Genomic DNA, 22,253 nt, shown 5'->3' with positions numbered 1-22,253 from the left:
TTCATACTTCTGAACTTTACAATACTGTTACATATACTTTCATTCGTGCACACTTACTTTTATTTAGCTCAAAACAAACAATCTGCATTGCATATCTTTCACTAATTTCTATTTACTCACCTTTATTTTCCACTTACTTTCGCACACACATCTACACCCTCAGGCCTGTCCATTCATACTTCTACATTTCCCTTTATTTTATTGCACAGAGGAAGGAAACGTTAGCAAACCTCTTAGATTTACACAAAGGGATTTCTGTTGCCAGAGAATCGTGAATCATGTAAGCCCCCACCCTGACCCCTTCCACCTCCCCGAGGTTTGGCTATCCCTCTTCCCTAGAGATAGCCTCAGAGTCAGGGGTTCGGACCTCCGTACCTTGCCCGATCTGGACTCCCCACACCCCCTCCCCCAGGGGGAATGGGTTAGACGACTACTTTATGCAGCCGCGGTGCTGAAAGGTCCTACGATACTGAGCCATCCTTGCTTTGGGGGCAGCCTCTCTGGGCTTCAGTACCGCTGGGCCTCTGGGAAGGGCCCTGAGTTACTCAATCCTGGGTGCTCTCGAAGGTTAATATCTCAACCCAGCAGACTTTTTCACTCAAGTTTTTGCAGGGTTTTGCCTAACCTCCCACCCTCAGGGGACTTGTTGGTGCGGGACCCACCATCACGTACACAACAAGTAAAGGTACCTTTTGTTTGCCTCTGGTTCCACCTTTGAGGCTGGCTGCAGTCACAACTTCCCCCTCACGCCCAGGGGAACAAGGCTAGTTTTGTGGGTTTTGCCTAAGCTCCCACCCACAGGGGACTTGGTGTGGGACCCACACTCGCGTACACAACAAGAAGGTACCTTTTATTTCACCTAATAGGTGTTACTGGCCGGTGTTGGTATTCTTGGATATCCCTCAATCTAGCTGTGTTGTCCAAAGCAGAATTTTTAGGGGCCCCTCCCACATATTTTACCTTTTGAATTTTTTTCCTCCAATTAATTATACCAAGAAAAACCTCTTTTTACCTTTTATTCTTCTCTAATTAATTATGCCAAGAAAACCCTCTTTTTACCTTTTATTTTACCCAATGGATTATACCAGGAACACCCTCGGCTTCTTCTCTCCAAGGGGTCCCACTCTTTCCCCGAGCAATCCCAATTTTCCCCGGGGGGATTCTCTCACTCTTTTATCATTCGCTTCGTCTCTGTACTGGCCACTTTTCTCACGAAAAAGACGGAAATGCAGCATGGGAGACTACTGCACTCTCTTAGCAGGTCTGGGGTAACCAGCCCGCCTCTCATTCACACACATTCATCCCCCCTTATCCACCCCATCCCAACAAATACTTACCTATCCCTTGTCCTTGGGTCTTTGTTCTTCGTGTACACTTTGGTCTTAGGGGCTAATTACCGCGGTTTTAGGGAATCCTTTCCCTTTTCTTTGCTTTATTGTCTCCTTTTGTCCATCGGATCGTAACCTGCATCTGTCGGCAGCACCAGGGGAGCAGAGCGAGGCTGCCTAATCAGGGCAGGACGCGTCTTCTCACACTGACTCTCCTAAGGCACCGGCAGAGAGGTGTTAGGAACCATCTTCTGCTACCATTTGTTATAAACGCCAATCACTTGGTTTTTAAAATTTTAAAAGTTTAATAATAATAAAATGGTTATAAAAATAGTAATACAATTAGAGTAATGAAAATTTAGAGTTAGGACAATTACAAGACAATAAAAAGCAAACAATTACGGACGTCCGGATGCTCTCGGGCACTTAAGCCCAATAAGCATGCCTTGTGAACAAAGGAATAATCTTTAAAAGCAGTAGCCTGTTGCATATTCATACATCTCATACATGATGCATAAATTCCTTGCAAATTAAGAACTTTTCTGGTTTTTGTCAACTTCTTCCCCTTAATCCTGGTGGTTCCATAAAGACGGAGAGAAGGTGGAAGAATGTTTGTCTTTTCCGATAAGGAGGCAGTAATTCTTTATGGGCCCCCATCATTGTCATCTCTGTGTGAAGAGTTTCTTCATTATCTCATCTCTTGCTTGAGTTAGTAAAAAAAAAAACCCACATACATAGGTTCTATTTTAACTACAAAACTACATATGCCATACTATTAAAATGTTAATACAGCACTTCTAATTAATATAACATAATACATATAGTATTCAATTTAATATTTGCAAAAAGCCAATCATAAAATATGCATTTTTCACAGCACAGCTTTGGTTATGGAGGGCAGAAGGAATATCTGTGACTTTTCCTCCTCATGGTCCTGATTCTCCTGCAGGGAACAAGAGGGGAGAGCTGTACTTTACTGGCCACTCAGATCTCTGTACCAGGGGGAGGATTAGCCCTTTTGCCATCTACTCAATTCTGTGAGCTGCTTTTCTACCACTGAGTGGACTTTGATTTCTTGAGAGCTTTTATTTCTTTAGAGAATTAGGATATTATCATCTGTTCATAGAAAACCAAAGAATGGCCCTTGTTTTTTCCCTTTTTTTTGTGTAGTGTTATGTTCTGTAAAGTGACCCTCAGTGGATGAGGTTAAGGCAAATGAGTTGCTGCTTTGAGATTGGAAGCAAAATTCCAACTTTTCACCTCCTCAGGTCATCCCAATTAATTTGGGAATTTTGCAACTTTCTGGAACTACTTGAGTCGAGCAATGGGAAGTAAAGCTTTCCTGAATTGAGGATTCTTACTTGCCAGATTCTTCTGTGCCTTCGCCGCTAAGGTGTTTTTGTGCTGAAGGGAATAACTGCAATGAGAAAATAATTTCAGCATGGAGTAAGAGCTTCTGACAGAGAACAAGTGTTGCCAGCGATGCTCCAGGTGCTCCTGCCAACAGCCCCTGCAGGCAGGAGCGCAGCCCCCAATGCACGTGGGCTTTGGCTCCCTCTGGCACAGGAGCCCCCCACGGGCACAGGTCCCTGGGGCAGGAGACGGGCACCGGTGCTGCCAGGGCTCGGGGGGTGGCAGGTCTGCTTGGACAGGGACTGTGCCACACCTGCTGATGTCAGCGCTCCCCGGGCCCCAGGGGTCAGAGCAGCATTCCTGCCCTGGCCCACACGTTCCTTGTCTGTGTCACACCCGCGGGTTTAGGATGGCCACCAGCCGGGACGTGTCCCAAGGAGGCCGTGCCAGCTTCTGTGAAGGCCCCGTGCCCTTCCCAGCGCGGCTGCGTCAGCAGCCCTGGGGGCTCCTTCTGCTGCCCTGAGCCCGCAGAGCAGGGCAGCGTTTGCTGATGGTTTGAGCCGTTCCTAAAGATCCTGTTGGGCTGTCTTAGACACTTGGGGTGAGGGATTCCTTCCAACCTGAGCCACTTTGGGTGGGCTGGGGGCAGCCACAGGGCAGGGGGCAGTGTGTGCAGGGGCCCTTTGTGACACGGGGCAGCACGGTCACCGTGGCATGGAACGGGACAGCGTGTCCAAGGGCTCTTTGTGACACAGGGTGACATAGGAGCTGGCGGTGACAAGACCACGCCACAGTGCTCGCAGCACACGACGGGACAGGACGGGACAGAGCGGTGCCGTGAGGAGCCCCCGCACAGTGCACTCGTTCGTGTCTGACCGGAGCTTTTCCGAGGCGTTATTCCTGCAGCTGACCTCGAGGCCAAACCACCAGACTTGGTGACCTGTGGCCTTCCCGAGGCTGCTCTTCTGCAGCTGTCCTTGAGGGCAGACTGTGGGACTTGGTGCCCCAGAGGCATCTCCCATCCCTGCCACCGGTGCCCTCGAGGCCAGACCACAATCCTTGACAGGAGTCTCCTGTCCTTGTGGCAGGAGCCCTCGAGACCAGAGTGCAGGACTTGCTGTCCTGTAGCCTTCCTGAGGCTTCTCTCTTGAAGGTGCCTTCCAGGCACGACTTCAGGCCTTGCTGACTCGGAGCTTTTCCGAGGCATCTCTCCTGCAAGTAGCCACAAATCCAGTCACTGACATGGAGCAGAGACCCACGAGAGTGCCCCAGCTGTCCTGGGTGGAGGAAAAGGAAGAAGGCGCTGGAGCTAGCCCTGCACAGGAGACCTGTGCTGCCCTGCTAGATATGCTCGTAGAGGAAGGCTTTTGCAATCCAAAGCAAGTAAGCAGCCTGTGGCCAGGGTTTGATCCTCCCAGGAACTGCTTGGCCTCCCAAACCATGCCTACTGGTCACTGGAAGCCTTTGAGGCCATGGCAGTGTGGTGGGAAGGAAAGCACTTCTCTGGGGAAGCTGGGGACATTCCTCCCTCTGGCAGCTTTCCAAGTCTCCCCTGCCTTCTCCAGGTGCCTGCCATGGTGAGGTACATCCACCAGTGGCTCATGGCCAGTCAGTTTGCTGAGGACAGGCTGAACAGGGCCCTGCTGGATCTCACCAATGAACAGCCTGCTGATGTAGTAATGTGTCCTGGTTTTGGGCAAATTTGGGAGAAAACCTCCAGAAGGAGCCCCCAGAAAGCAAACCCCCACAGCCCCTTGCTCACCTGGCTCGGGAAGAATTTCCCCAGAGAGTAGTGGAAACAACCTTTTTATTGAGCAGGCAAAGCACTCCCCAGCACAAAAAATGAACAACACCAGATGACAAAAAGTCTTTCTACACTCTGAAGAGGTGATAAATTCAGAAAGTCTCTCCTGGGTGTGGTTGCCCTGTTATTGGTCTCCGGTGCTGGGGATGGCTGCTGCAGGTCACAAAATGCTGGCTCTCAGTGTGTCTTGGTGTTTCCCAGGTCCCAGTCCTGAGCAGGTTCAAATGGTATTCAGGAAAGGGAAAGAAAAAAAAACAGTCCAGGGAAAAAAAATGGATTGCCTAGCTAAACTAACTAATAAGCAAAAGCAAGGGCAAAAGCAAAAAGCAGGAGCAAGAGCAATACGAAAGCAAGCAAGCCAGCAAGCAAGCAAGAAAGCCAGCAAGCCCTAGCCTCTCCTAGACACAGACTTTGGGGAGAGGTGAGCCAGCTGGTAACAAGACAAAACAAACCTTCACTTTTCGGAGCCAGTCCTGAAGGCACAGAACATAACATCAAGCATAAACAGAACACACGATTGGGGATGCAAGCACCATAATGTCACCTTAGGACATTCCACCCCTTATCTCCGAATCGTCAACATACTACCAAACGTCATGTAAAAACTTCATCAGGTAAAAACTTCCATCTTTCACTTACTCAGACACATTTCCTTCCATCTCACATGCTCAAACCTTTGACACACATTTCCTTCTGTATCACTTGCTCAAACTTTCGACACTTACACATTTCCTTCTGTCTCATGTCTGTGTGGTTTAATGTAAAGACAGGGGCAGTAACATCCAACAAACAGTGATATTTGCATATGAGTCTCACCCCACAATCAGATCTCCCTGAGCTACACATCGAGTTCTTCCATATTTCTGCATTATTCACCATGTACAACCTGGTCCCTGAGAAAAGACAATCCCACAAATGGGTTTGTCTGTACTCAAGGCAGAATTGATCCACACTGTCTTCCCTAACAAACCTCTGATATGTGCCACTGGGACTTTATCTACCTGGATCGGAACAGCATATAAAAAGGAGCAGTTCCAAACATATGGCACATTATGCCAATCAGCCTTCTGATGAGCCTGTGACATTTCTTACTCAACAGTGACACTGCAGTGGTGGCCACCAGGCCGGGTTGCCAAGGGAGGCTTCTGGCCATGCCCTGCAAGCAGCTGCTGCTGCCAAGGCGCCTTTGGTGCCTCAGGCTCTCCCTGGCACAGCTCCCAGCACGGCACTCTGCCCTTGTGCCCGAGGCATTCCCTGTGCTGGGGCTGGCCTGGGGCTTTTCCTGCAGCGGGACCTGCCCTGCTCCTGGCACAGGAAAGGCAGTTCCTGCTGGAGCAGGAGGCTTTGCCTGCAATGGGCTCAAACCACTCCAGCAAGGCCCTGGTGACGTCAAAATTGCTTCCTAGAGCAGAATAATCTATAATTGGTATAGCTCCTATATTGAGGAGTAAATAACTATTTTTAAAATTTTATTCTGTGTTGTAAATAGACCGTTTTATCTAATAATGATCAGAATCACTCATAGCTGTATTTAAACAGATTTATCTGGTATTCCATCGTTAATCTTTTGGGACAAATTGCATTAAGGTTCAATTCCACCTGTCCAATCTGCAGGGTCGGGATGGGATCCAGCCACTGCCAGTCTCTTCTATTAGAAGGAATTCTAGAAGTCTAGGGGTCCTGCAGGGGTTTGAGGATCTGTGTTGGCTGTTGGGGGACATTTCTCCACCTCATGACTCAGCAGGAATTTCTCCAGAAAGGAAATAAAGCTTTTGCCTGAAGCTCCCACTCTGCCCATGACAGGAACCCCTGTGAGTGCCCGTGACATCCCGGCTCTGTGGCAGCCTGGGGACTCCTGGGATGTCACCGTGAAGCCCTCGTGAGTGCCTGTGACAGATCGGTGCCTTTGCAGCCCAAGGACCCCTGGGATGTCACCATGGGATGGCTGTGACTGCCTCTGACCACACGGCTCTTTCCCATCCCCAGAAACCCCTGGGAGGTCTCCATGGAGCCCCTGCCTCTGCCTGTGACATTCCAGCTCTTGAACAGCCTGGAGACTCTTGGAAATTCCCCATGGAACCCCTCTGAGGGCCTGTGACAAATCTGATCCTTAGCAGGCAATCATCACCAGGAACCCCTGTTGCTGTGGTCAGTTTCCATGGCAACCATCACCAGCCCCTGTTGCTATGGTCAGTTTCCATGGCGACCATCACCAGCCCTCTGTTGCTATGGCCAGTCCCTTGGCAGTTCCGTGGAGACCCCATGTCAGGGGTGTTTGCCATGGACACCAGCCTCTGGGGAAAAACCTTTTCCTGAGATCCAACCCAAGCCTGCCCCGTCTCAGCTGCAGCCGCTCCCTCCACTCCTGTCCCTGGGCACCAGAGTGAAGAGGTTCCCACAGCCCCAGCCAGGGATCCGCTCCCAAGGCTGTTGCCGTGGCCATCAGGGTGGGGACCAGCTGGGATGCTTGGTTTCCAAGGGCCGGGGTTCAGGAATGGGATTCCCCAATTTCCTGCTCCCGCTAAAACTGCGCTGCCGCTCCCTGCCCTCCCGCCTCCCATCGAAAGCACAAAAGGCAAAGATCCTGGGCTGGGTTAAGAACAATTTACTGGGAACAGCAGCGAAATAAGGAACAAACAGGAACAGAAATAATACTGATAACAGAAGTGATAAGAAAAACTTTACAGGGAAAACTCCAACACCACTGACTGGCTCTTCCTGGCCATATATTTCCGCCTCCCTGGAAAGGACACCCTTCTCCTCGGAGAGAGAGAGAGAGAGTCCCTTTCCTGCCCCTGGCAATGACCTGAGGTGGGAGAGAATGTAATGACAGGGCCATGGCCAGACCCTCATGTTCTTTGATCCCACATCATGTCATTGGCAGGGGCAGTAAAAGGGACATATGTCTTTCCAGCATGGATCACAGGGAACGTGGATCACCAGGGCTCTTCCCAACATGGGTTCTCCCATGGGGGATGGAGCTGGAGCAGTGCACAAAGCTCTACCTGCAGTCGGGGCACTCGCAGGGCTTTCCTTACTGGTGTCTCCGTTGGTGTCTGGCCAAGTGAGAGCTGCTGAAGAAGCTCTTCCCACACTGGGGACACTTGTAGGGCCTCTCCCTGGTGTGGATGCGCCGGTGGGTGACGAGGTGGGAGTTGTGCTTGAAGCCCTTCCTGCAGTGGGAGCAGCGGAAGGGCCTCTCCCCCGTGTGAATCCACTGGTGCTTGAGAAGAATGGATCTGGTCTGAAAGCTCTCCTGACAGTTGGGACATTTGTAGGGCCTCTCCCCAGTGTGGATCATTTGGTGGATGATCAGTTGGGACCGCTGGCTGAAGCCCTTCCCACATTCCCCACATTTGTATGACCTTTCTCCAGTGTGGATCTTCTGGTGGCTGATCAAGTGGGACTTCTGGCTGAAGCTCTTCCCACATTCCCCACACTCATAGGGCCGTTCCCTGGTGTGCATCCTCTGGTGGCTGATCAGGCTGGAGCTCTGGCTGAAGGTCATCCCACATTCCCCACAGGGGACCGGGAATGGGGACAGGGAATGGGGATGGGGACAGGGAACGGGAATGGGGACAGGGAATGGGAATGGGGACAGGGACCGGGAATGGGGACAGGGAATGGGAATGGGGACAGGGAATGGGAATGGGGACAGGGACCGGGAATGGGGACAGGGAATGGGGATGGGGACAGGGAACGGGAATGGGGACAGGGAATGGGAATGGGGACAGGGAATGGGAATGGGGACAGGGACCAGGACTGGGGACGGGGACTGGGAATGGGATCAGGAATGGGGACAGAGAACAGGAATAGGACTGGGAATGGGGGCAGAGAATGGGGACAGGGACTGGGAATGGGGACAGGGAATGGGAATGAGCAAAGGGAATGGGGAAAGGGACTGGGAATGGGGACACAAAGTGGGGACAGGGATTGGGAATCAGACCGGGAATGGGGACAGAGACCAGGAATAGGACTGGGAATGGGACCGGGAATGGGGACAGGAACCAGGACTGGGGACAGGGACTGGGAATGGGACCGGGAAGGGGGGCAGAGAATGGGAATGGGACCAGGAATGGGGACAGGGACTGGGACTGGGGACAGGGAATGGGAATGGGACCGGGAAGGGGGGCAGAGACCAGGAATAGGACTGGGAATGGGACCAGGAATGAGGACAGGGACAGGGGGTCCTTGACCAGCTTCCCCAGAACCTCCACCAGGGTCTCCCAGTGCAACCGGAGCCGCTCAGCCTGGTGTCCCCAAAGCCCTGAGCAACCCCCAGGGCCCTCCCAGGAACCCTCCGGTCCCTCAAACCCAGCATCCCCCACATTCCCTGCAAGACCCCCATGTCCCCATCCTTGTCTTAGCTCAACGTCTTTATTTTTACCTGCTTTTGAGGGTTTTGAAAGGGCAAAGAGAAATGAAAAGAAAATCCAGGCCAAGGGGATCCAGGAGGATGTGGAGCCCCCAGGCAGGTGTCTTCCCAACACGGATCAGCGGCACCACGGATCACCGGGGTTCTGCCCACCGGGGCTCACTGGGGATCATCCAGCACGGATCCTCCCGTGGGGGATGGAGCTGGAGCAGCGCACGGAGCTCTTCCCACACTGGGGGCACTCGCAGGGCTGCCCTTGGTGGTGCCTCTGTTGGTGTTGGGTCAAGGCTGGGCTGTGTGAGGAGCTCTTCCCACACCTGGGACACTCGTAGGGCCTGGGACATCACCAGGAGCGGGGCTGGGATGTGCTCTGGTGCCTGGGACATCACCAGGAGTGGGGCTGGGATGTGCTCTGGTGCCTGGGACATCACCAGGAGTGGGGCTGGGATGTGCTCTGGTGCCTGGGACATCACCAGGAGCGGGGCTGGGATGTGCTGTGGTGCCTGGGACACCACCAGGAGCGGGGCTGGCTGTGATGCTCTCCGGTGCCTGGGACATGACCAGGGGCGGTGCTGGCTGGGGTCTGTTTGGTGCCTGTGAAGTGCCAAGGGCAGTGTCACAGCGGGGCAGCTCTCAGTGTCCCCAGCAGGTCACAGTGTCCAGTGCAGCCCGTGCCAGCGGTCACTGCGCACACGGGGCAGGCTGGGCTGGACGGGGGTCGGGGCAGAAACGCCGCCCCCGGGACTGGGCTCTCCCCCTGCCTCTGGGGCCCAGCCCCTGCTGGGAGCGCCTTGGGCAGGGCACGGGGCTGCTGCTGGGCCAGGGGGACAGGCCTTGCCCCCTGCCAGCTGCCCGGGCCCCTCTGATGCCTGTCCCACGTCCCTGTGGCTCCTGTCCCCACCACTCCCCACCACCTTCACTCCCTCCATCAAAGCCCCACTCAACCTCTGCACGGTGACCTCTGGAAAGAAAGAAAGAATGAAGGAAAGGAAGTGTTGTCTCTTCACCCTGGCTGGATGCCAGGCACCCACCAAAGCTGCTCTCTCACTCCCCTCCAGAGATGGCCAGGAGAGAGAAAACAGAAGGAAGGCTTCATGGGTTGAGTTAAGGACTGGGGCAGATCACTCAGCAAATGCCATCAGGGGCAAAACATTTTCGAAATTAGAGATATTAGTGGAATTTATTGCTATCCAGATCAGGGCAGGATAGTGAGAAGTACAATAAAGCTTTAAAAACCCCTTCTGCCCATCCCTCCCTCCTTCCCAGCTCTACCTCCTCCCCCAGTGGGTGCAGGGAGACAGGGAATGGGGGTTCTGGTCAGGTCATCACCTCTAGTTTCTCCTGCTGCTCGGGGAGAGGAGTTGTTCCCCTGCTGTGCTGGGGTCCCTCCCCGAGACACTTCTCCATGAACACTTCTCCAAGGTGAGTTCATCTCAGGGACAGCAGTTCTTCACAAACTGCTGCAGCGTGGCTCGCTCTTCCATGGGCTCACAGGTCCTAGCAGGACCCTGCTCCAGCGTGGGCTCCTCTCTCCAGGGGTTTGCAGGTCCCTGCCAGGTCCCTGCTCCAGCACAGGTTTCTCGTGGGGTCACAGCTCCGCTCAGGCATCCCCCTGCTCCGGAACGGGCTCCTCCAGGCGCTGCAGGTGCATCTCTGCTCTCCGTGCCCTCCATGGGCTGCAGGGGCCCAGCTGCCTCACCAGGGACTGCACCAGGGAATCTCAGGGCAATCAGCTCCAGCACCTGGAGCAGCTCCTGCCCCTTCTGCCCTGCCCTGGGGTGTGCAGAGCTGTTCCTCTCACATGTTCTCACCGGCTCTTCCCTGCTCACAGTTACAGCTACACGATCACAAGTTTTTGTTTTCTCAAATCTCTTATCCCAAAGACGTTACCACCATTTTTAACTGGCCCAGCCTTGGCTGGTGGCCGGTCCATCCTGGAGTGGGCTGGAATTGACTCTGTGGGACATGGAGGAGCAGCTGCTCTCACAGAAGGTGCTCCTAGAGCCCCTCCCATACCAAAACCTGGCCATGCAAACCTCGTATAAGTATGGTAGGGTTTTTATTACCATTATGATTTCAATGATCTCTATTTTTGCTATTAATGGTACAGTTGTTATTACTAGTCTTTTTAGTCTTTTTGACTCTATATTAATAGTGGCTAGAGTAGAAACAGGTTCTTCATTGCAAGTAGAAGTTATAGTTTTGTCAGCCTCTTGCCCTGCCCTGTTCTGTGTCATTGCTGCGTGTGAAGCCGCTGCTGCCAGGGCTCCCCATTTCCCTGGTTTGGGAAATTCCATGGCATTGCTCACATGTCAGAAAGAGAGGGCTCATTCCATTCAAATGGATTGCCTGAGCTCTTCTAGTCCCAGTGTTGGAAGCTTGTTTTCTAACATTGTTGACTTTCTCAGCTTCTGTTAACATTTGTGATTTTATCACAAAATGTTCTCGGATGTGATTTTCCAAGATTCTCTAATCAGCTTTCAGTTTGCTCTTGGATTTCTTAATGGTGTGTCCGAACCGAAGGCAGCGTTTTGGGTGGGAAGGCTTCAGTCGGAGCTGGGATTGCATCAGCAGCAGCTGGTTTTGCACATGTCAGCAGAGCTAGCAGAGATTCCGGGAGCTGAATATTCTGCCTCGTTCGGAAGCCGCAGTGCCCGGCTCGGGGGAGCTGCGCTGGGAGCTGCAGGTTGTGCCGGGGCCGGGCAATGGCCGGAGCCCCCGGCAAGGGCCGGCGATGGACACCGACCCTTTGCTGGGCAGGGGCTCGGGGCCCTGCGGCGCCGGGCGGTCGGTGCCCGGTCACGGCGGGACTGCGGGAGCCGGGAGCAGCGAGAGAGCCCGGGCGGAACATCAGCACCGGGGCGGGCACGGCCTGGGAGGGGGCACAGCCCGGGGGTCCCGCGGAGCCTCCCTGCTCCAGAGCCGCAGCTGCGACAGCGGGGCTGCTGCCGGGATCTTTGGGGCAGGGAGAGCCGCAGGCGGGCGTTCCAAGTGCCTCCTTCAGGGCAGGATTTTGTCCCGGTGCGGGGGAATTCCCGCGGGCTGGGGCCGCTGCCGAGCGCCGCCGCCTTTCCCGGGAGCCCCCGGGCAGAGCTCTCTGCTCGGGCTGTGAAAAACACGCTCACTCTCCTGTGAAAATTTAAACATTTTAATACAGGACGATAGGAGACAAGGACCATAGAGCAAAGGTTGTTACGGCCGGGTGCATCTTGGCACTGAACCAGGAGCACACTTATCTCTGGAGATGTCCATTAAATACCTTTTCCCTCCCATCAGCCTGTTGCATATTCATAGACCCTTATGCATAGTAAACTTTTTTCGCAAACTAGTTTACATATTCCAAGAACTGTTTAGAGTGGCTCCCCCTCCCCGGTTCCACCCTTTTAGAGCATGTGTATTCCTTGGTTGTGGTTTTAGTCCTTTTTTATCATCATCTTCAGTTTTGGCCCCGGCCCTCACTGCCTTCAGACGGTGAGTGCTGATCGTTGGCAGATCCGTACAGGTGTCCTCATCCTGTGTTCACTGCCATCCAAGCAGGCACTTTAACACAAGCATACTTGTTAGAAACATTCCCGGTACGAAAAGTGATTTCAGCATTTAATGTAATAAAAAAAGAAAGGCCTAAAGCATGGAGGCCCGCGGGCTGAGCAGGAGCGCTCCCCTCAAGGATGCTGCAGCGCCGGCGCTGGGTCTTCTGAGCAGCGACGTCCCCGACGTTCCAGGTGGAGCAGCACAGGTTCCGTGGGTCAGAAGCCCCCTTTTTATCCTGATTTTTGTCCCTTTGGATCGGTTTCTTTTTGGAGCCCTCATTTGCATGAAGGTTTAAGGCGCTCGATTGGCCCGTGGCAGTTCAGTCCAGGCTGGCTCCTTTCCCTTGGGGGGGCTGCACTTTACTTAGGTGTAATACGGTACGTGGAGTACCGTATTTCTTCTAACTACCCTTCAAACCCCTTTTACCATAACCAAACCAACAGTACACGCTCAACAGCGATCAACTATTTTACAATAGTTTCTGACCTATTTTAACAATTCCCCCTCTAACGATTTGATCAGTCTTCTAGCCTGCATCAACCTTTTAAAGTCCAATTTCTAATTTTCTCAGTTTCTCATACTGTTCAAGCATATCTCTGGCATTCTGATCACTCTGTTCTTTTATTAGCATTACTTTTTTGTCATTTTTCCCTTCTACATTACCTTGCAGCATGATGCTGCCTTGGCCAATGCTGGGTACTATCAGGACTAGACATGGAATTGCACATGGTAGAAATATTACACTTACTAGTGCACGCACTACAAAGAAGACCAATTTCTTCCACCATTTACCGTTCCAGGTGAACAAGTTGTCCCGCCAATCGGGGTCTCCAAAAAGGGGGTCCATTTTTGCGTTCCAGCATAGGTTAGTTTCCTAATATTTTGAGTAATGTTTTTAATTACATGACTGTGGTCATCGATCTCTAGGCAGCATTTTGAAATGTTAAATTTCCCACAGATCCCTCCTTCCTCTGCGAGGAGGTAGTCCACTGCCAATCGAATTTGGTAAATTACTGATCATGTTTGTGGTTGCTGCTGGCTCAAGAGATCAATGGTCAGAGTTGTTTGATTGGACATTATTTCAAGTACTGCTTGTAAACGGATGATTCGATTGAGCATGTATACTGGGCTTCTGTACCCCCAGGATCCACCCTGGGCCCAGGTAGCCGGCCCATAAGTATCGATAATCTTTTGTGGGGTCCAAATTTCATTGTTCCAATTTTGGGTTCCGCCAAATAAACTCCTTTTCTTTCTGGCCAGATCATCATATACTTGGACTCCCAAGTTTGATTTCACATCCTTAAGCAGTAACAAAAAGGATGGTTTTATTGCTCCAATTGTGCAACTCCCGGTCCACCCTCCCGGTAACTTCACATATGCCGTGTTACCACAGACCTAAAAAAAACTTTTAGGTGCATCCCAGAAATTAGAATCTTGATTTGTTGTATGTTTCCAATATTTGGATAGGGTTTCTATTGCCCAGAATGGGTTAATATAATCTCCTAAGCATTCAAACAGTTTTTCTCTGTATAGACATCTACTTTCAGTTTTTTCTATTGACCAATATGAATGGGGGGTTTCTGGGATCCATCTGGTGTGTGTGTGTCATTTGCTGCTAGATATCTTTCACATGGTGTTTCTCCTGCTTCTATAGTATACATTTTCCCTTTTCTTGATAAACACTCTTCCCCTATTATTGTGGATTTGAGCTTCCACTCTCCTTCCCTTCTTTTGGGTACTACCATATTTTTTTTCATGTAATCCATTTTAAAATGTCTAGGGGACCCAAACTGATACCATCCTATGGACAAATTTTAAGTGTGTCCCCTTGCACACCCAACAATCAGTCAAATTAAATTATTTTGTAATCTTTTCCACCATATCGATAAAAAGATTCTTACCATTTATTTGTCCCTCCCTATCCCTTTGTCCTTTCAATTGCACTTCTTTCTCCTTGAATGTATCCTCTAAGTTGGTTTTACTTCCTTGTTCAAAACATACCCATCTTTCTTTCATGGGGCACTCTCCTGAGATCCTCTGACTTGGGTTTGCAATAGTTTTAGCCAACCAATATATTTCATTATCCTCTTTACAGGTTGTTAACTGGGAGTGGTCGATACATTTGGGATTCATGTTGGTGTGCACTCTGATGAATGCACTTACTGTATCTCCTCTACACAAGGGATAGTAACACTTCTCACAAGTGTTTCCTCCACTTCCTCCGAAGTGGATGAGTAGCAGCATTGCTACCAGTGGGAGTCGGGTACGGGCTGGCCTCCTCACCTCTCGATCCACAGGGCTTTTCTCGGTGCCCTGAGAGTCTTTCCCAGAGGTAGTTCCTGATCCAGTCTTGCCTCCCACCTCTGGTTTTCCCTCCTTCTGGAGACATTCTGCCATGACCCTTATCTCACCAACTCCCTTCCCTCAATTTGGTCCCAATGAGGGTTGCAAGGCGAGTGCTCTATGGAGCAGTACTGGAAACTGAGATGTTATTCTGATTGTCAATTCTTAGCTAAACAAAACTTAAATTTATCCTATAACTGTAACAAACATTGGCGAACTTTAAGGATATACGGATAATAATGTAGAGGTTTCCTGTGGGGGGGTTGTGTTCAGGGTTGCACTTCTTTTGGTGCTTTCCTCAGGACCAGTTTCAAGTCTTTATCGTCTCTGCTGGCTATAGTCCATTCGCTTGCCTCAGCTGGGGGTTGTACTGGACCCTTCACTCGACTTGCATGAGTCCAGCCCTGCTCCTTTGTTCTCACTGTGGTGTTTGCTGCAAGCAGTGCCTGGAAGGGGCCTTCAAAGCAAGCAGTTAGTGGAGGGTTTTTCCATGATTTCATCAACACCCAGTCTCCTGGGTTAGTACCATGTATTTTACAGTCCAGTGGGGAAGTTTGGGGAAGGTAACCCGTTTTCTTTAGTTCTTCCAGGGTTGTTGTTACTGTTTCTATATATTTTTGCATGGTCATCCCCCCCTCTTGATGTTCCCCAGTACTGTATGGGGTAAGCAAGAAAGGCAGCCCAAACAACATTTCACAAGGAGAGACCCCTAGATCTGTTCTGGGTCTCGTTCTTATTCGTCATAGGGCTAGTGGTAAACATTTGACCCAATTCCATTTGGTTTCTAAGACCAATTTTGTTAAAATATTCTTTAAGGTTTGATTTACCCTCTCGATCCTCCCAGAACTCTGAGGGTGCCAAGGGGTGTGTAACTCCCACTTCATTCCCAGGGCCCCGAGGACTTGTTGCAGAACACTGGATGTAGAGTTGGGGCCACGGTCTGAATCAATAAAATTTACTAGCCCGTATCTCGGAATAATTTCTTCTAAGAGAACTTTTGTCACAGTTTGGGCTGTCTCCCTTCTCGTGGGGAATGCCTCAAACCAGTGGGTTAGATGGTGAATCTCCTCTGGGGAGAAGAGGATGTTCCTAATAGGATGCAGCTCTTCCCAGGTGTGTGTATTGGGACCCAGGAACTGATCTGTTTGCTGTGCGGTGCCAGTTGGATCTTCTATTAAACCAACTAGCTCTTTCTTATATATTCTTGCTTCAGAAGCTGTCAGGGGTGCATTTATAACACCTATTCCTCCTACCCCACACCTAGTGGAACTTCCCTCAGGGGAAGCAGCCTGTCAGGATTTACCTCTGGCCTTACACCACTTTTTGATCTGGTATTACAGTAAGGGGCAGCATCTGAAGGCTTATTTGACTGGCTCACTAATTCTTTGTTATCACGTTGGGAGGGCTCAGTTGTTAGGTTGGAGGATATATCCAGAGGTTTTTTCTCAGGGAAAGGTGTTGTATTCTGACTTACAAGTGAAGCAAGTTGTATGTTAGTGGGGGTAGGAGGCAACGGGGAAAAAGCACCAAGGGGTGGATATATATGGGGGAGTGGGGTTGTTGGAGGGGGTAAAAATGGCATGGAGATTCCCTGAGGAGATAGAGAAGGGGCAGGGATCATTGGAGGGGGTAAAGGTAGGTTTTGAGAAGCAGGAGGCTGGGTGTTAAATGGGGGGGTGGCTTCATAGTGTGAAAAAAGCCAATCCCTTGGGGTTTTTTTTAGTTTTAAAAGTTTATTAGTAATAAAATTGTTATAAAAATAGCAATAAAATTAGAGTAATAAAAATTTGGACAATGAGGATTAGGACAATTACAAGACAATAAAAAGTAAAGAATTATGGATGTCCGGATGTTTTTGGGCACTAAGCTGCCAAAAACATGCCTTGTGAACAAAGGAATTACCCTTAACAGCAACAGCCTGTTGCATATTCATATATCTCATACATGATGCATAAATTCCTTGCAAATTAAGAATTTTTCTGGTTGTTGTCAACTTCTTCCCCTTAATCCTAGTGGTTCCATAAAGATGAAGAGAAGGTGGAAGAATGTTTGTCTTTTCTGATAAGGAGGCAGTAACTCTTTATGTGTCTTGTCGCTCTTATTTCTGTGCGAAGTTTCTTGATTATCTTATCCTTTTTCTTGAGCTAGTAAAAATATCTGACATTGCAGAGTTTCTATTTTAACATTGTGTTATAACCTAGAACTACATTTAACACACTACTTAAGAGAATTAATACAGCATAACTTTCTATCACTGCACATATAATATTTGTTTTAATATTTGTGACAAAAGCCAATCATAAAATATGCATTTTTCACACCTTGCCCTCACTGCCCTTTTTTCACACACACACACACACAGACAGTTCTCGGTTAATTTCTGATTTGATTGCCTGGATTTTGTTTGGTTTTGTTGTTGCTTTGTTTCCTTGGTCTGCCTGCAGTGTCCAGTCAGGAGCAGAGTGACTCTTGCCAAGGAACTTTGTGGTGCTGTTGCTTAATATTAAATCTGGTTTTTGCTGATCCCTTGCTGGGGATTTTTTCAGTGCTCTCAAGCCCTCGTTGGTAACAGGGTGAAGGAGCCCTGGCCCAGGCTCTGGCCCTGGGGGACACGGGGACGCTGCTGGGGGGTCCCTGTCCCCCTGTCCCACCCCCCACAGCCCCAGCCCCCATCCCCGTGTCAGGCTCTGGGGTCGATCTCGTGGAACATCCTCTGGGGGAGGCTGCGGCGCCGGGGGCGGGGAGACCCGGGGGGACAGGGGACCCCTCTGTGCACGAGCAGCGTTGGACTTCTCTGGGGGAACTGTGAGGGGGGGCTGGGGTGGAGTGACCTCCCCAGTGACCGCACACAGCCCCGGTGATGTCACACACCCCTGTGATGTCACACAGCTGCACTGTGATGTCACAGCCTGCTCTTTGAGGTCCCAGTCTGCTCTGTGATGTCACAAAATCTGCCCTGAGATGTCACAGCCCAGCCTGTGATGTCACAGCCAGCTCTATGATGGCACAGCTCTACCTTTGTGATGTCATGCAGCCTCGCTGTGATGTCACAGCCTGCTCTGTGATTTCTCAGTCAGCTCTGTGATTTCACAACCCACTCTGTATTGTCTCAGCCTTATCTGTGACATCACACAGCTGCTCTGTGATGTCACAGAGCCCTTTTCTATGATGGCAGAGTCTTCTCTGCGGCCTCACAGCCCATTCTGTGATGTCACACTGCCAGCCTGTAATGTCACAGCCGACTTTGGGACATCACAACCTCCTCTGTGATGTCACAGCCTGCTCTGTGATGGCAGAACTCACTTAGCATGTCACACAGCACCTCTGTGGGCTCACAGACCCACCCTGTGATGTCACAACACCTTCAGTGATGGAACACAGCCACCCTATAATGTCACAGCACACTCTTTGTCCTCACAGCTTGCTCTGCTCTGTGATGTCATACAGGCATCCTGTGATGTCACAGCCTGCTCTGGGATGTCACATAATAAACCTGGGATGTCACAGCCTACTATATCATGTCACAACCTGGTCTGTGATGTCACAGAATCACAGAATTGCTGGGTTGGAAGAGACCTTTTAGGTCATCAAGTCCAACCCATGCCCTAACACCACCTCAGCTCAACCATGGCACTGAGTGCCACATCCAGTCTTTTTTTAAACACATCCCATGGTGGTGACTCCACCACCTCCCTGGACAGACAATTCCAGTACTTTATCACCCTTTCCATAAAAAACTTTTTTCCTAATATAAAACCTAAATTTCCCTTGGTGCAGCTTAAGACTGTGTCCTCTGGTCCCGTCAGTTGCTGTGAGGAGAGAGACCGACCCCCACCTGACTGCAACCGCCTTTCAGGAAGTGTGGAGAGTGATAAGGTCACCTCTGAGTCTTCTCCAGGATAAACAACTCCAGCTCCCTCAGTCATTCCTCACAGGACTTGTGTTCCAGACCCCTTGTAACAGATAAGAGAATTCTCTTTGTCCATCATTAAACAGGAACTCAAGCAAAGGAAGAGGTTTTTTGTGAATAACAGGAAACCCGAGGATATGCTGACTCCTTAAGTTGACGGTACAACTAGGGTCGGGAGGTGTGTAACCATCTATGGAAAGATTGTTACAGGGTCATAAACCCCCAGCGAGGAAGAGGAGGAGAGCCTTCATCCAGACGACCACCAGAGAGCAGACGGCGACCCCCTAGCAACTGGAGGCACACGCGCAGAGTACTCCCGGAAAAGCCACAAACGCGGAAGAAGGGGGAGAATAAAGGACCGTGGGAAAAGGGAAGCGGTGTGAGCCTTGGCGGAGCACTGACTCCCCGGCTGCACCCAGCGCTGTTTGCTTGTCATTGCTTGCTGTAATCAATAAAATTCTTTATATCAATCCCTAAAGGATCAGACAAATTATTTACTTTAACTTATAACACCCGTTCCCTGCTCTTGCTGCTGCCCCATCTTCAAAGCCTCTCCCTCGGGCTCTTCCTCCCGTGCAGAGCAGCTCTCCTGGACAGGGACGGCAGATGGCACAGCTGGGAAGCAAAGGGAGCACTGAGTCAGTATGCGGACGTTTTCCTTGGCAGCAGCTGCACTTCCATCAGGGAAGGGAAGATCTCAGAGCCTCCCCAGGAGGGTTAGAAAGAAAAAGCAGCCGAGCGGGCCAGGCTGTGGTGAGCGCAGCCGCGGCGGGACTGTCCCGCAGCCCCGGCAGCCCAGCACAGCCGGCACAGCTCCCGGGCCCTGCTGGCACAGCTGCCTTGCCCAAGGACAGCCCCTGTGCCGGCCGGGGCAGCTGCGCTGAGCAGCCCCAGCACGGGCAGGGCCCGCTGCTGCCCCGCCAGGCAGTGCCCACGGCCACAGCCCACGCCACCCTCAGCTCCACCCTGCCTCCCCGGCCCTGTGGCCTCACCCGGGCTCTCTCCAGCGTGGCAGCAGCAGGTCCCCGTTCCCTGCTCTTGCTGCTGGCCTTCAGCTTCTCCCTGCTGGCTCCCGTCAGTCTCCGGCTGTCCTCAAGGTCTCCACTGCAGCTGTGGCAAAAGCGGAGGCTCTGCAACTGGTTCCAAGGCCTGGCAGAGCTGCAGTCCCGGAGCCCTCTGTGCTCCCTGCCGGCCCCCTCCATCCCCTCAGCCCCGCCATGCTCTCGGCAAACCCCCAGCCCCCTTCAGTTTCTTCAGCCCCTCACAGTCCTCTCAGCCCCTCAGTCCCTTCTGACCCATCCCGTCCCCCTAGACCCGCCACCCCTCGGCCTGTGCCACTTCCCTGTCACCTCAGTGCCACCATCGCCCTCGGCTGCCCCACAGCCCTCAGCCCCAGCAGCACCTCAGGGTCACCGTCCCTTCAGCGTCACCGCCCCCTCAGCCCCCTCAGTCTCACCGTCCTTCAGCAGCTCCTCAGGGGACAGTGCCTGGGGCCACCGGCAGCTCCCACCGCTCCAGGGACACCCGGGGCTGGAACTGCTGCTCCGCCCGGCCCGGCCGCCAGCTCGGACCCAGCACAGGGAGAGGGGACACAGGGGGCACGGGGGAAAAGCAAGAGGTGAGGGAGGAAGCAGAGCAGGGGAAGAGGTTAAAAAGAGGCCTACACCTATACAGATATCAATCTAGGTAACTAAACCCCCATATATCAATATAAATAGGCCTATCTACAAATAAAACTATATATATGTAAATGTAAATATACGCATGTATAAAGGCAACTATGGACATCTACAACTATAACTGCACATCGAAAAATATAAATATAAATATATACACCTAAAACTAAAAATAAATTAACTAGACAAATCTCTGTCTATGTAGATAGATAAATATAACTACATAAACCTACAAATACAACTACATATATCAATAAATATAACTATACACATCTATAAATATAACTAGAGACAGAGGAATTCTACCTGCCCAATGGTCACAGGCTCTCTGTCTCTTCCTGGCACACAGGGCAGCCCTCCTGGACACGTTGATCACATGGGATCTGGGAAGCCAAGGGAACACTGAGACAATTCTGGCCCTTGTTCAAGCGCCCCTTGAGCACCAATTGTCCTTCTATCAGGGACATTAAAAGATGGCCTGAAAGGCAGACTCTCACTTGGCAATTTGAAGCCTGCTCTATAAAGAACAGGGATCCTTCCAAGTTTTCAAAACGGAAGTGTGTAAAGTATTTAAGTATTCTAATAAAGTCTCAGCACCCACAGTGCAAATGGCACCCACGAGAGCTTGAAACACAGACAGTCCCAGTGACAGAGAGACCACAGTCCTCACTGAAATGGCTGAAGGCTGCTGGGGGCTGAGGTATGAACCAGACTGGGACACCCAGCTTGGTGGCACAACTCCCACAAGGTCAGGTTTATTCCCTGCTCTCTTGCCACAGCAGAGGACTCAGTGCCCAAGCCTCTGGCGAAGCGTGGAGGGCAGGGCTCGGGCAGGTTGTGCATGTGCCTTTGAACTAAAGGCACCAGGAAGCACCAACCCTGCAGACAAGAACTCAACTCTTCTTGTCTCCCTTCCTGCCAGAGGCAGGCTCAGAGCAGCCGTCTCACACCTCTCTAAACCAACGGGGGCTCTGTCCTTACCAGGCTCCTCGGGCTCTGGGGAACTGTTCTCGCAGCTCTCGGTGCCAGATGAAGTTTCCTCTGCTGCAGCCCCGTTCACAGGCTCCCCTCCTGAAGACTCAGGGGCAACATTCATATTGCCCTTGAAAGAATAATAGAAAAAAAAAGAAAACTAAAGATCATTCAGTATTTTGCTGGAATCGCATCAAGGATACGGTTACTCTCCCTCTCCATGTAACAGCGTTCAAAAGCTCTCAGCCCAGCCTCTTCCATTCCCCTCCAATGGGTTACCTGAGCAGAGGGAGACCTTTCAGGCAGGGATCTCCTGATCTCCCGGATCATTTGCTCGACGGCAAAGCCAAGATCCACTGGTGGCAATTGCTCTTCACCAGGTGCATTCCAGGCTGAGCCGGAGGCCATCGATGCTGCACAACCTGCACTGCCAGGTGGAGCGCTGGGGGCTGAAGTGCCCGAGGTGGCTGCAAGAATCCAAAGACATTGGTCACACTCCACAATGTGGCTCTGGGACACAGATCTCTGTTGCTGCCTTGGATCAACCATCACAGGAAGCAGGCAGGAAAACCAGGCAGAGAATCTTTTGCCTTTCTAGGTGCCCCTTCTAAATAAGCTTGAGAATTTTGGGCCGAGAAGGACAGAGCCTTGTGGAAAAATACTTCAAACAGTTACTTTTCATGACCTTTTGGGGAAAAGCAAGGCTACAACTCTTTTCCTACCTCGCGGGTCGTAGGCTGGGGGCTGCTGCTCCCTGTGGAGCTGCTGGAAGCTGCAGGGCTGGATCCTGAGCACCTCCCGGTCGATCGGAGGCAGCTGTCCCCCGTAGAGCTGCTGGAAGCAGCTGCGAGGCTCCTCCCGCCCGAGCGGCAGCAGCGGCTCCCCGTAGAAACCGAAGAAGCCGCAGGGCGGGATCCGTAGCAGCTCCCGCTCGGCGGGCGGCGGCCGCTCCCCATAGAGC

General features: G+C 51.5%; 1 long non-coding RNA gene and 1 pseudogene across 1 annotated transcript; both read right to left on the bottom strand.

The window, feature by feature from the left end:
• Positions 1-7,187: 7,187 nt before the first annotated feature.
• LOC137464240 (zinc finger protein ZFP2-like) overlaps positions 7,188-22,253 on the bottom strand; it is a 150,560-nt pseudogene continuing 135,494 nt past the window's right edge.
• LOC137464228 (uncharacterized) lies at positions 19,189-20,271 on the bottom strand. Its single transcript, XR_010994091.1, has 3 exons — positions 20,101-20,271; positions 19,637-19,754; positions 19,189-19,259 (listed from the first exon to the last, which is right to left on the bottom strand). It is a non-coding gene; the product is annotated as an uncharacterized lncRNA (long non-coding RNA).

Source organism: Anomalospiza imberbis, chromosome 39 (genome assembly GCF_031753505.1).
Source record: "Anomalospiza imberbis isolate Cuckoo-Finch-1a 21T00152 chromosome 39, ASM3175350v1, whole genome shotgun sequence".
NCBI classification, from domain to species: domain Eukaryota; kingdom Metazoa; phylum Chordata; class Aves; order Passeriformes; family Viduidae; genus Anomalospiza; species Anomalospiza imberbis.
This window is presented reverse-complemented; position numbering and strand designations above follow the sequence as displayed.